At 35.9% G+C, this 13285-nt stretch overlaps 1 pseudogene; it reads left to right on the top strand.

Annotated features, from left to right (window-relative positions):
- Positions 1-10770: 10770 nt before the first annotated feature.
- On the top strand, positions 10771-12235 carry LOC133198781 (uncharacterized; annotated as a pseudogene).
- The last annotated feature ends 1050 nt before the right edge of the window (positions 12236-13285 follow it).

Raw genomic sequence — 13285 nt, 5'->3', positions numbered from 1 at the left:
CCAAAATTAAACCGCTGATCCCAACTTTTAACACTCCATTAATTATTTCCATCACCGAAAGTAAGAATTGTTTCTATATGAACTATTTCTCAGGAGTGTAGTACACAACAATCTATCCTTAGATGTGGTTGGCAGGGAGTCGGAGAGTACATTGTCAATGCGCCCCTGCATCAGGAGATATTGCTAATGGACAAACTCAACGTTGAATCGTCCCCGATAGTGCCGAGGCGTTATGCGGAAAGACTTGTAAAAATTGAGGAGCTGAGCAGAGGCATCCCATGCGCATCTATTGTTGCACCCTCATTTGTTGCGGTGTATGTCGACAGAGAAAGATGCGTAAGTAAACGCTAATAAAATGGGGAGGGGTGGTAGTATGATATTCCCTGTTGTAGACTTTGACCTGTCGCTTGACGTGATACTTCGTTTGAGTATACATTGAAAAAAAAATAAATATATTTGATAGCTTTTTAAATGTTAGTATACTATTTCTATGTACCACACCGTATGAAGACTCTACCCCTACCACCACATCGTATGAAGGCTCTACCCCTGGCATGGCTACCCCCATCACAATGAGTTTAGCAAATTTTCTTTTTCTTTTAATTTTTACTATGGAACCCTGTGTTTTTTCAGCACGCCAGACAAGGAGTAAGTAATATTATTATTTTCACCATCATTTACCGTTACCTAAATACGTTATAATACGTTTTTGATCTTGGAGTTTGACCTACTTTTGAAAAACTTTAACCTTGGCCATAACTTTTGAATGGTTGATCCTAGGGCTTTCATACTTCACATATGTAATCCTTGTGACAAGGCCTTCCTTTGGATACCAACCACTTTCATAATTTCTATAAACTTCGGAGATTCACCGTAAAACTTTCAGGAAAGTTTCTTTCAGGTCTGTTTTGCAGTTCCCCGAAATTTTATGTCGATCCGAGGTGTTGTACGAGTGTTAGAGAAATATTATACATTTCTATTGGTTTGAAATTTTTTTTTTTAAGAGGAGTAACTTAATTATTGATTCTGACCTTTTTGGTCAAAGGTCAAGGTCATCAAAGTTCAATGTAAGTCAAGGTCAAAGTCATTTAAAACCATAAGAACTTCCTTATATGTATGTGAAAATGTAACAATTAACTAAATGACCTTGGATTTTATTACTTAGTATCGATGGGCTTCATTGGTCTATTCTGATCAATCCATTACAAATGAATTTACAAAATTGTAGTTCATTGTATCAACAACAACATCCAATTTCATTTAACCAATATAATTTTAGTTTCTGCTCTTAAAGTCTCTTCCAATTATAAAGTCGTCCGTGTGGCGCAGTGGTAAGAGTGTCTGCTCTAGAGTCGCGGAGTAAGGAGTTGATCCTTACGTCGCGGGTTCGAATCCCACTATGGTACGTGGAAACCGGTCTTTCGGATGAGACCGTGTAAACCAAGGTCCCATGTCGCAGTAGGTGCTGGCATGGAAAAAATCCCTCACTGCTCAATGGCCCCGAGTCCCGAGTGTAGGTCATAATTTGTAGCCCTCCACCGGCAAGTGGTGGCGTCTCCATATGAGCGAAAAATTCTCGATAGGGAAATTAAACAAGAAATAAGCAATCCAATTATAAAATCACTGCATGTGGTACACAAACAATGTATATTCCCGTTTAACAAACTTTTATTTTATTTTACTGTCACTATTAATTACAAAAATAATTATGTTATGAATATACTCCAAGTTTAAAATGTTCGAATGAAATGTTCATTCTAAACCCTATAGGTTTACATTATTCCTATCGGAAACATATTACGTATGCTCTAAATTTCAGTCATTTACCTACCTCAATATACCTTTCAGTTGTATGCAATACTGTACTCCAACTTTTATTCGCATGCTAGAAATATTCGCGACCTACATTTATTCGCGAATATTAATCGCCGCGAACCATTTAGTTTGCTTTGTATTTGTAGAGAATGTTTCCTGAGTCGCAGAAATTAATCGCCACGGATTGATTTTCAACAACCAAATCGCGAATAAAAGATGACGCGAATAATAGTTGGATTACAGTATGCATCAAATCTGAGAATACTCACGGAAGGAATATTTTTCCGGAATGAAAAAATGACAATATACCGATGTTGAGAGGTCGATGAAACTTGTGAAATGAAAATGAATAGGGTTTGTCCGTTTACAATGCCACATTAGTATGCGGAGGCTGAGAACTGATAGTGCAAAGGTTCTCTAAATCTTGCGCACAATCTGTAACGGACACACTAACATGCGCACAGTATCGAAGCTATATCCCCTCCGCAACTAGTTGCGCGAATGGATAATAAAAACTGAATCTTGAAATGTATACAGTGAGTCTGTTGATAAGAGAAAATGTGAAATATATGCTGGTTATCGTTTCTGCTAATCAGAGAAGAGCGAGAGAGAAAAAAATCCACACGTGTGAAATTACGATTCTGTCAGCCTTTATAAAAGATGACTCTGATCGGTGTACACACAATAAACAATACTATGAATAAAAACATTTACTTAGTGACGAAGCAATCAGAGAAATCATCCTATTGTCATTTTTACTTTTATCATCTTTTCTGAACGATGCCTTATCGTATGTAAGAATTTGTCACAAATTTTTATTATGATAAGAACGCAGCGCAGGGTAATGTTTCATCAGTGTCACCATTAACTGTGTAATTAAAGAGAGTCATGTATACACTGACCAGATTAAACCCATTGTATTCTGAATCTTGAAGGATTCCACACCATGGAAAAGTTGAATGTGTTTACCCTTTTTGTTACCGTTATATACTTAGTATCAGAGATTTCTCTCTCTCAGTATATAGTTGTGAGGAGTGTTGTTACTGTTATATACTTAGTATCTGAGATTTCTCTCTCAGTATATAGTTGTGAGGAGTTTGTTACCGTTATATACGTAGTATCAGAGATTTCTCTCTCAGTATATAGTTGTGAGGAGTTTGTCACCGTTATATACTTAATATCAGAGATTTCTCTCTCAGTATATAGTTGTGAGGAGTTTGTCACCGTTATATACTTAGTATCAGAGATTTCTCTCTCTCAGTATATAGTTGTGAGGAGTCTGTCACCGTTATATACTTAGTATCAGAGATTTCTCTCTCAGTATATAGTTGTGAGGAGTGTTGTTACCGTTATATACTTAGTATCAGAGATCTTTCTCTCAGTATATAGTTGTGAGGAGTTTGTTACCATTATATACTTAGTATCAGAGATTTCTCTCTCAGTATATAGTTGTGAGGAGTTTGTCACCGTTATATACTTAGTATCAGAGATCTCTCTCTCAGTATATAGTTGTGAGGAGTTTGTTACCGTTATATACTTAGTATCACAGATTTCTCTCTCAGTATATAGTGGGGAGGAGTGTCAGTATATTTACACTGACTACGCGTCCTGTACAGGAGAGTCAATCTGTGTGTACGGGGTTAAGAATGTTCAGGTGGAATGTTGGATCCGCAACTTCACTTCTGATACTATCATTGAACAGACGTTAGTTCGAGGGGATTGTGGCTCACCTAATTATGACCACATATATAACTATATAATTCATATATACATGGACTTTAGTTTTGCTTCTTGAGGTAAAATTCCAGTGATACATCATTATAAGTAGGTACTCAAGAATGCAGTTATCTTGCTACCTTGAACTTAATATTTATTTTTTTTTTTTCAGAAAGCAAAGCGAAGGATTCGGACCTTGGAGCAACTAAACACAGAGGGTAGCAAACAGAACAGAGGAGGGCACAAATACAAAAGATCCTCGAAGTAGAATTTACATCCAGGGATGAGGAGTTTGATGAGGGGTTTGTCACTCATCCCCCATCCTGGCAGAGTGACACCTATACCAAGGTTAAGAGTACCTTGGATAAGGTATAACTTGAAAACTGCTCCTTGGTGAGCAAACGCTTAGTTCAAAAGCGGCGTATTGGAGCTAGTCATGTTACCTTTCCATTAGAATGTTTGTGGTTGCTAAACAGATTAAAATTATTCTATAAGAGAACCATATTTCTTTTGGCATTAAGTAAAAAAAAAAAATCTATCCTATAAACTGGCTGCATCCGCTACTCTTTTATATTGTACCGTTGTTGAAGAAACCCACTTGTGTACTTACACATCACTCATTTTCTCAATGTTCATTTTTTCTATGAAAATTCACCGTGACTGTTAAATGATTTTTCTTTCTTTTTTCATTTCTTTCCCCTTTGAAATAATTTTTCACAAAATCGTTATTCATTGGTTTAATTAACAATATCAGTTTAAGAACCACGCACGCTCACTCTCGATTCCCGTCTGCATTTTTGCACCCATTTAACTCCATATAAATGGCAGTTTGTCCATTTAAACTTAATTGAATACAAAGAAAGAGTTCATTATTAATCATTAATAATTTTAAAACCAGTCTCAATACACTTGAATGAACATTCTAGGGAGAAATCAACTTATTATAGCGACAATCTGGATTATTAAACTTTGCTTGATTTTTAGGCATTAAATGTAACTCAATAATCTGCCTTCTCTAACAGTGTCATTGACTTTTTGAGATCTGATTTGAGTACAGATTAAGACAAAGGCATCAACATACTTAATTTAATTATTCCTTCAAGTCCAGCACTTGAGAATTATGGTCTTTTTTATTGTGTTTTAGCTCACCTGAGCTGAAAGCTCAAGTCAGCTTTTCTGATCACCTATTGTCCGTCGTCCGTCTGTAAACTTTTCACATTTTCAACTTCTTCACAAGAACACTGAGCTGAAACTTATATGGAAGCATCTTGGGGTAATGTATATTCTAAATTGTTCAAATCATGACCTCCGGGGTAGGGTGGTGCACAATATTTATTACACGGGAGAAAATCTGATGAAGACAGCAGGACCAAAGATACTCAGCTGAGCGTTGTGGCCTATGGGCCTCTTGTTCATTTGTTGTATATTTATTATTGTTTTACATAAAATAAAAGATTATTATTTCATACTTCATATTCATTTGTATGTTAATTTCAAATTGATGGATTGGAGTACGTTAAATTTACCATTAAACTGCTGAAGGTGGCCAAATGTTTTGTTTTTTAAAATTTTTTTGTAAAAGGATATCGGAGAACATAGTTTCCTTTTTCAGAACGCCATGTGGAGGTTCAAGGATTAGAAAGGTGTTGGAAGAAGGCCTTTTTGACCTTGAAAAGCTGCATAAAAGTTGAAATTTAATGTAAAAAAACCTGTTAATAAGTTCAAATCAAAAGATCTGTCAGAGATGCGGTCGCTCCAGGACTCCCAAAACCTGGATCGAGAAGAAACCCCCCCCCCCAAACTGAGAGATACAGACCTCGTATGCAGGTGATGAAAGTATATTGCTGCATAAGGGATGTTGACGATTGAAAAGTTAAAGTTATCTCGTTTATCATAAAGCATGGTTGTTAAATAAACATTAACATCTTTTTCTACTATTTTATCCAAGTATGAAACAGATGTGTCACTGGGATATATCGTGTAGACATAAGAATGGAAATAACCAGTTTAAATTGACAATACGTCGTCGATATATCTAAATGAGGAGTTGAAGGCCACAGCAAGTCTTTTCTTCTTTTCACGTAGAAGATTTTGTGCAAATTCTGCTTCATATGAATACAAGAATAGGTCTGCTAATAACGGGGCGCAATTGCTTAAATTTTTTCAGTTTTCTCCCTTGCGGCGGAAGTAGGTGGAGCTGTTGTAGATGCGGTCCTGACATCCATATTAAAATTATAGTTTTGTATTATTTAAAAAATTTTCAACGCCTTCGTCGGGCTGTTGTGTGCTAGGGTGCTTTAACAGGGGTGGACATTGATTTCCGAAGAATGAGAGTTTACGGAAACAATGGCTGTTTGCTATTAAAAGGGACCAAAAACCCGGAAAGTTGTGGCAACCAAGTTCCACATGTGTTGTATGTGGAAACACTTCCAAGAAGCTAATTACATCCAAGTGACTAGTTATTATATGTTTATACAATCAATTTATCATAAAATGTTACACTAATTTTTTTCATGGTTATCTTTAGATTTTTGTTAAATTATCAGCGTCTAACAGTATTTAAGTTGCATCACAGGAGTTTGCAATTTTATCATTAAAGTCAATGGAAATGACTCGATTGACTAAGCCATGAGCTATGCGTTAGCATAGCGAACATGCTAACGCATAGCTCATGGACCGTTCACGGTAGCTCAGTCGGTAGAGCGCTCGCTCCGTGATCGGGAGGTCGTGAGTTCGAATCTCGGCCACGACTGACCCAAGTCGATAAAAAATGGGTAGCAACTGTTCCTTCGTATGCACTCGGTACTTTGAAGTGAATGTTGCGGGTCCTTCAGATGAGACCTTAAAAACCGAGATCGCGTGTCAGGGCAGACGTTGGCACGATAAAGATCCCTCACTGCTCAATGGCCCTGAGTTCCGAGTAAAAGTCAAAATTTGAAGCCCTTCACTGGTATATGGTGACGTCTCTATACGAGTGAAAAATTCTCGAATGGGACGTAAAAACTACATACAATCAATCAATCATAGCTCATGGATTGGTCAATCGAGTCATTTCCATTGATTTTAGTAGTTCTTTAAAAGAAGTTGAAGAAATTCTATTTTTAGCGACCATGGTAACACCATTTGTTGAAATCAAAAACTGATTGTAAATATGTATCTTAGTATAGGCTACTTCTGTATCAATTTTTTAAACTGGACTAAAACTATAGGAGTAGTGTTTTGAATAATTGTTTACAGTTGGACAGACAGACAGATGAACAAAATCAGATGATGCACACCTTACCAACGCATAAGCTCTTCCAGTCTCTGATCATGACAAGTAGAGCTAAAAACTAGAATTATAGTGATACCAAGATTGCAATACACATATACTAAGATGTTCAGAATGAAAAATTGTTATAGTGCCTGATGTAAAACTTTTCTAAAACTGCATTTTTGAAGTAAGATTGATAGAAATCATCAAAGTTTCTTTACCATTGCTTGAATGAATTGCTAAACTCTCTCAATACAAACAATTTTCATATCTTTAAATGTATAGACCACAAAGTCATATGCATTTTTATTGCAACAAAATAACGGTCCTTGTACTTGGTAAAAATAATCATGGGAAGTATCTAATGTAAGTCTTCCATCTATTTGTTTCAGATAAGCCACAGTTTGAGGTGTAATAATTTGATTCTTAATTAATTAACTGAAAAGGGGCATTTTATTTCTACAAGTCTGTCTACCTCTTTGACATAGGCATCAGGAGATGCCCCTATATAGGGGTGTGATTCACTGACAAATATTCCACAATCTGTGGTAACATTGCCAGTGATCTCTGTATACCTCTGTAAGGCTACAGTTTCATATTGCTGCCCATGAAGTATAGGTGCTACATAAATGGGATGTAAGGGCGAAACGATTACACGTGTAAACGGCGACGTTTCGATTAAATGCTCTAAACGTTTACGAATTGTGTAAACGTTTACACGAAGGTCATTATCGATGTCTATCAGAAGTAAAGATAAATACAAACAAGTTGTTTAATTTCATATTTACCAAAGAAAACAATTGTTTTCTGTTTAAATCGATACCGGAAACATGTTATTAAACTAAACTATCTAAAACCCAATTGCGTCTAACATATTTAATTCCGATTTCCGAGTAGCGAATACTAACGATTTATTATGATTTTATTTTATTTTTGCAAGTATAAAACTTGATTTACGTTGATTAAATAAATATAATACGTTTTCACCAGTCTTTGAAAAGTGTTTCAACACAGTCAGCAAATCGCGTATACTTAATTCAGGATTAAAAGAGCCATCTTTGCAAGTTTAATTTGACATGCTTTTTCTACGTCCGGTATGTACGTCCGGTATGTAGCCAAACAAACTATTAATGCAGTGTAAAAAGTGAATGAGTTTTATGCGCTTCATATTCTTTCGTCATAAAAACCAACAAATAAATAGTTATAACAACTCATACTTACATTATAGTGAAAGAATAGAGTATTAAATTAGTGTTTAATGAGTAAGTAACCATAAAAATTCAACAGAAAATATTCTCCCGTTTAAACGGTAACGTTTCGTTTACTGCTGTTCGTTTAAACGTTTACAAAATTCAGTAAACGTTTCACCCTTAATGGGATGTGATGCAGTCAAAGTCTGTGCCAGTTTAACGTGGTCAGTTTTATCTGTTGCCGTACAGATTCGACAAAACCCTGAAGTCGTTTGCACCTCTCCGTTAACCAGAAGACTGACCTTTTGTCTGTTTTTCAATCAGATCTTTTTTATCCGAAGAAATGTTAGAAATGTTCTGTTGTGTTAGCCATATTTCTGAAGAGTAATCAAGATTTAAGTCTACTCCATAAGTGTTTGCTGGTGGAAATAGTTGTGAAATTGGTAGATTATTAACTGCTGAATGATTTATGCACCTGTTTCTGAAGAAATCATTGTAACCTTTCGTTTTCCTGAATTTATTTGGACGAGGGTCAAAATTGACATTGATATCCGATCTTGCTAAATGAAGGTCTGCAGATTTTATGGGACTTCCAGAAAATTTTTTGCAATGATAAATTGTTTTAATTTGTTGTGTACATGTTTCCTCTGTAAAATTTCTTTAGCGGAAGAGAATTTGGTAAATACAAACAAAAGTGATCATGGGATAATGGGTCTCGTATCTATTGACAAATTCACAAACTTTCCATGAACTTTCTGTATTTGTGCAAATTTAAAATCATAGTGAACAACCGTATGTGCTCTGCAATCATTTTCATTACGATACAAATCGTTTCATTGCAGAAATGCTAAAGCTCATTTTGATCTTTATGAGGGCCCCGCTCTGCGGGCCCCCTATAGTGATGAATCTGTCCGTCCTTCCGAGAAGTCTTGTCCGGAGCATATCTTCTCTCTCCTTGGCGCAATCTGGCTCATACTTCACCCACAGAGTGCCTTGGGGTAAAGGGTGTGCAGTGACCTTGAACGAAGTTTCTAGTTCAAGCTAAAAAAAGCCTCTCTGTTTAAAATCTTTGTTCGGTGCATAATTTCTTTCCCTTAAGTCCAGTGAGACTCAAACTTTACCAATTGACTTAGGGTACGGAACATTTGTGATTTTCCTTCCATATTTTGATAGAGGATATGCAACAATTTTCATAGAGGATATGTAACATTCGTAATTTTTGTGCCGTTTTTGATAGAGGGTATTGAGCACTCATAATTTTCTTGCCATTTTCTATTATAACAAGGATGACATAGAAGCCCTTTAGACTCAAACGACACATCCCTTAATAGTACACAAATGCTCCTCTTCAAAATAAACCCTTTTCAGCTACCTTACAATTTCATGTTCGTTGCTGAAAGCGGGGCCCTTTGAGATTGCCACCATCTCAATGATATCTAGTTTCACCTAAAATCAATTTACATAGCAGACTGAATTTAAAGTTTATGAACCTTATTTTAAGAATCAAGTTTTTATAAACTTAGAAATAAATGGAGATAGGCGCATAAAATTTTAACTCATTTTCTTCTTCCCAAAAATTGAAGTAAGTGAGCGTTTTCACATTTATTTTTTTAACCACATAGATAATATAGGAATGTTAGAAAATGTAAATTTCTTGTGATTGTAGAGTATTCCACTATCAACTGCTCGAGAGCACACCATTGGACATTGTACAAGCAGTCCAGATCTGGCTAAAAACGTGACAGGAGCTGTCTAGATCAGGCTGTTAGACGTACCAGGGGCAGTCCAGATCACACATGCGACATAGAATTCCTGAGATAGTTTTCTCAGATAATGGACCACAATATGCATCTCAAGCATTTCAAGTTTTATTTCAAACATGTATGTTGTTTTACATCCCATTTTGAGTTTTACTCGCCACTCAGGGCCATTGAGCAGTGAGGGATCTTTATCGTGCCAACGCCTACCGTGACACGGTGACTCGGTTTATAAGGTCTCATCTGAAGGACCCGCAACTTTCACTTCAAAGTGCCGAGCGTTTGGCAAAGGAACAGTTGCTGCCGATTAATTTTTTTATCGACTTAGGTCAGTCGCAGCCATGATTCGATCACACGACCTTCCGATCACGGAGCCAGCGATCTACCAACTGAGCTACCGTGACGGTAAAGAGCAACTGAAGATTTGCCATCGTTGCCTTCGGGGGTAAATCGATTTGCATTTAAAAGTTCCATTTGTTTATAGCTTTACGATTTCAAATTTATGCCTCAAATGATTCCGTCAAGTCAAGTAAATTTTATTTAACATGAGCTGTGATAGCTCTTTAACCGACTTTAATTAATAGCTTATTTATAATTACTTATTTATTGTAGCCACACAGAAAGAGATCCTTCAGTGAAAAAGAGGTCAGAATTCTTGCACGGCTTTTTAGGGGATTTGATTCCATAACAGGCCTTACAAAACGAAGAAATTCGTCATCTCCAAGAATCAGGAACAAAAGGACGCTATTCCTGCTAAATTCAGAACAAACTGGAATCGGACTGCCAAACGAAAATAGTAGATAGGGTTAGGACAATGTATAGAAAAGTGAATTTATTGAAGTATGGATCAGCAAATATTTTGAATTTTTGATAGTTTATCTTCTTAAGAATATGTGTTAACCTTTGTCAAACTTTATCATGTTGATTTGTCAGACTATGAAATGTGATTGTTTTTAGGGGATGTGGGTTGGTGTTCTGCACCATGTGGTTGATGAACACGAGTGGTACCTGCCATACAGCGAAATGGGTATCGGTCCATGTGCTCATGATCCTTTGTCAGATGCAACGGGAGACAAATTGTGGATGACAAAGAGCAGTCCGGCTCATGAAGCATTAAGGAAAGTTATCCTGGACAAGCGCTTCCTAAACGACATACATTATCATCTAAACTTTACGTAGGATTTCAAAAAATGTATATTGAAGATTTGATTTTTATAATTTGGAGCTCATAATTTGGGAATTAAACAAAAACGAAATGATTATCAATTCTACAAGTGTAACGTTTTAGAAGCACAGCTGATCTGGAAAGCTAACACGTCATCTTGATGTATTCTTCTTAAAGATACTCATACACTCCACCTGTATACAGGGCCAGAAGTCTACTTGCAGCCCTAGACTACAACCAAAATGTAGACAGAGAGAGTTCATCAGCAATAAAGATGGAACTTTGAGGTATCAATCATATAACATAATAGTAATGTTTTCCTGTTTACAAAAGTTAAAGTTAGAAGAAAAAAATTAAAGTCAAGGAAGCTGTTAACACTGCTCACTGAAGAGCTAATTTTATGCAATTAGACTATATCCACTTCCATGTTAAATGAAATAAACAGAAATCTACAATTAATTGATGCAAACTGGGAAAGATTAAAGGATACATGTACCTAAATTATACTAGAACAAGATAAAATAATTTAAAACATTATTTGAATGTGTTTTCTCAATGTAACCAAACAATAGACTTCTACTTTTGGGCATATATGGCAAGTACTCTGTGTTGAAAATGAAGTAGAATACCCTAGATATGTTATCTTTATATGACACAGTTTCCTTCACCCCCCCCCCCCCCCCAAAAAAAAAACAATAGTGTTTAGAGTTTTCAGCGACTTTCTCATTGGAATTTGTATTATATAAATACTGCATGTAGTTGAGTGTAACATTGAAAATTATCACCCCAAGAAAACCATTGTCAACTGAGGCGCAGCCGCGGTTTACAATAGTTTTTGATGAAAGTTTTCAATGTTACACTCAATTACATGTGATATTTATTATATAATGCTGAATATATTATACAAATACTTATCACAGTGAACCTTGCGTGCATAAATTCTACGCAGCCGATATTTTTTGGAATATCAACCGTCGTCAAGCAATATTACCTGTTGCTACACTGGAGTGACCTTATTATTCATAGGGTAATAGTGTTTCTCGACGAATTAGATTCATCCACTTTACATGAAAGTATAATATTCTAATGCTTCATACTTTAGAGAACGTCTACTAAGGTGGAAGGTGGACTGTGTATCCAGTAAAAGAAAACTGATGAACATGTGGAGATGCTGATGGATTGGGTGCTAGCTAAGAGAAATAAGGAAAAAGAAGGGTTCCACAGACAGACAGACCTTGAGGAGGGAGATCCGAGTCGACTGTCCAAGTCTATTGCTCCTGTGCCACCACCACCATCTGCAGAACTTGCAAGGGAAAGGAAGTCTCGATTTGAGAAATGAATCTGAGAATTTCGTACATTGTACATACTGATGAAGCAGTCTGCATAACTTACTGAAATAATAATGAAATCAATATTTTCATAATTGTTCAATGTTCTGTTTTATTTTTAAATAGATTCTTGTGCCATGTCTTTGAATCTACACTACTTAGGAATAGTGCTTATAGGTACATGTAATGATTAATAATGTGGCATTGCTTCTCTTGAAAAAAAATTTTGATATTCCCTCGTGAAACGTTGATCCCCAATAATATCTCCATCCCTCCCCTAGGACTATAATTTGAACAAAATTTAATATATTTGCTATGGAGTTTTCAGATGAGTCCTGTCTTTTGCATCAAAATCTCCCTATTTCCCCAATATTTCCCCTTCAATGAGGTGTATCTCTTAATTCAAATAGAGCTGAATACTCCTCCCCTTTTCAAAGGATGCCTTTTGGTAAGCAAAGATAAGTAAGTGGTTCTGGATAAAAAATTAAAAAGTTCAAAGTTTAGAGTCAAAACACCACCTACTGACATTTCTGACAGAAAATTTGGCTTTTTGGTGAGCTGAAAAAAAATAACAAATGGCAAAAGAAGGGATATTGAAATGCATGTATGAAAACTGTACTAATACGGTACAAAAGCTTGAAGATGAAAAAATGCCATGAAGTCAAGAATTAGACAAATACAATAGCCACTGTATTAAGTACAGGTCAACGTAAGAATCGGGCAATCGGTGATAAGTCGAATATTTCATATTTTGCCTATATTTTTTTATATTATTACTTGATACAGTAGTAATTAAAATAAATCATGATTTTTCCAAAAAGGCACATCCAGGTTGTGATATGTTACTGTAAATAGATTCTGGCATTTATGGGCCAAAATGTCAACCAAAAAAGAGGAAGTTCAGTACAGAAGTAACAATTGTTGTTGTTTTTTAAAATTATCTAACCCTATTTTATTTTGAGAGAAGTCTGTATCCTTCTTGTATTAGTTGTCATGGAGTTGATATCTAGGTCGTATCCATAGTAACCATTGTAATTATATGTCAAGACATTTTAGATGTC

The sequence above is a fragment of the Saccostrea echinata genome, unplaced genomic scaffold (assembly GCF_033153115.1).
Source record: "Saccostrea echinata isolate AGI-Se365-2 ecotype Australia unplaced genomic scaffold, CSIRO_AGI_Sech_v1 ptg000033l, whole genome shotgun sequence".
Lineage (NCBI taxonomy): Eukaryota > Metazoa > Mollusca > Bivalvia > Ostreida > Ostreidae > Saccostrea > Saccostrea echinata.
Note: the sequence above shows the minus strand (reverse complement) of the source record. Positions and strands in the feature narration are given on the sequence as shown.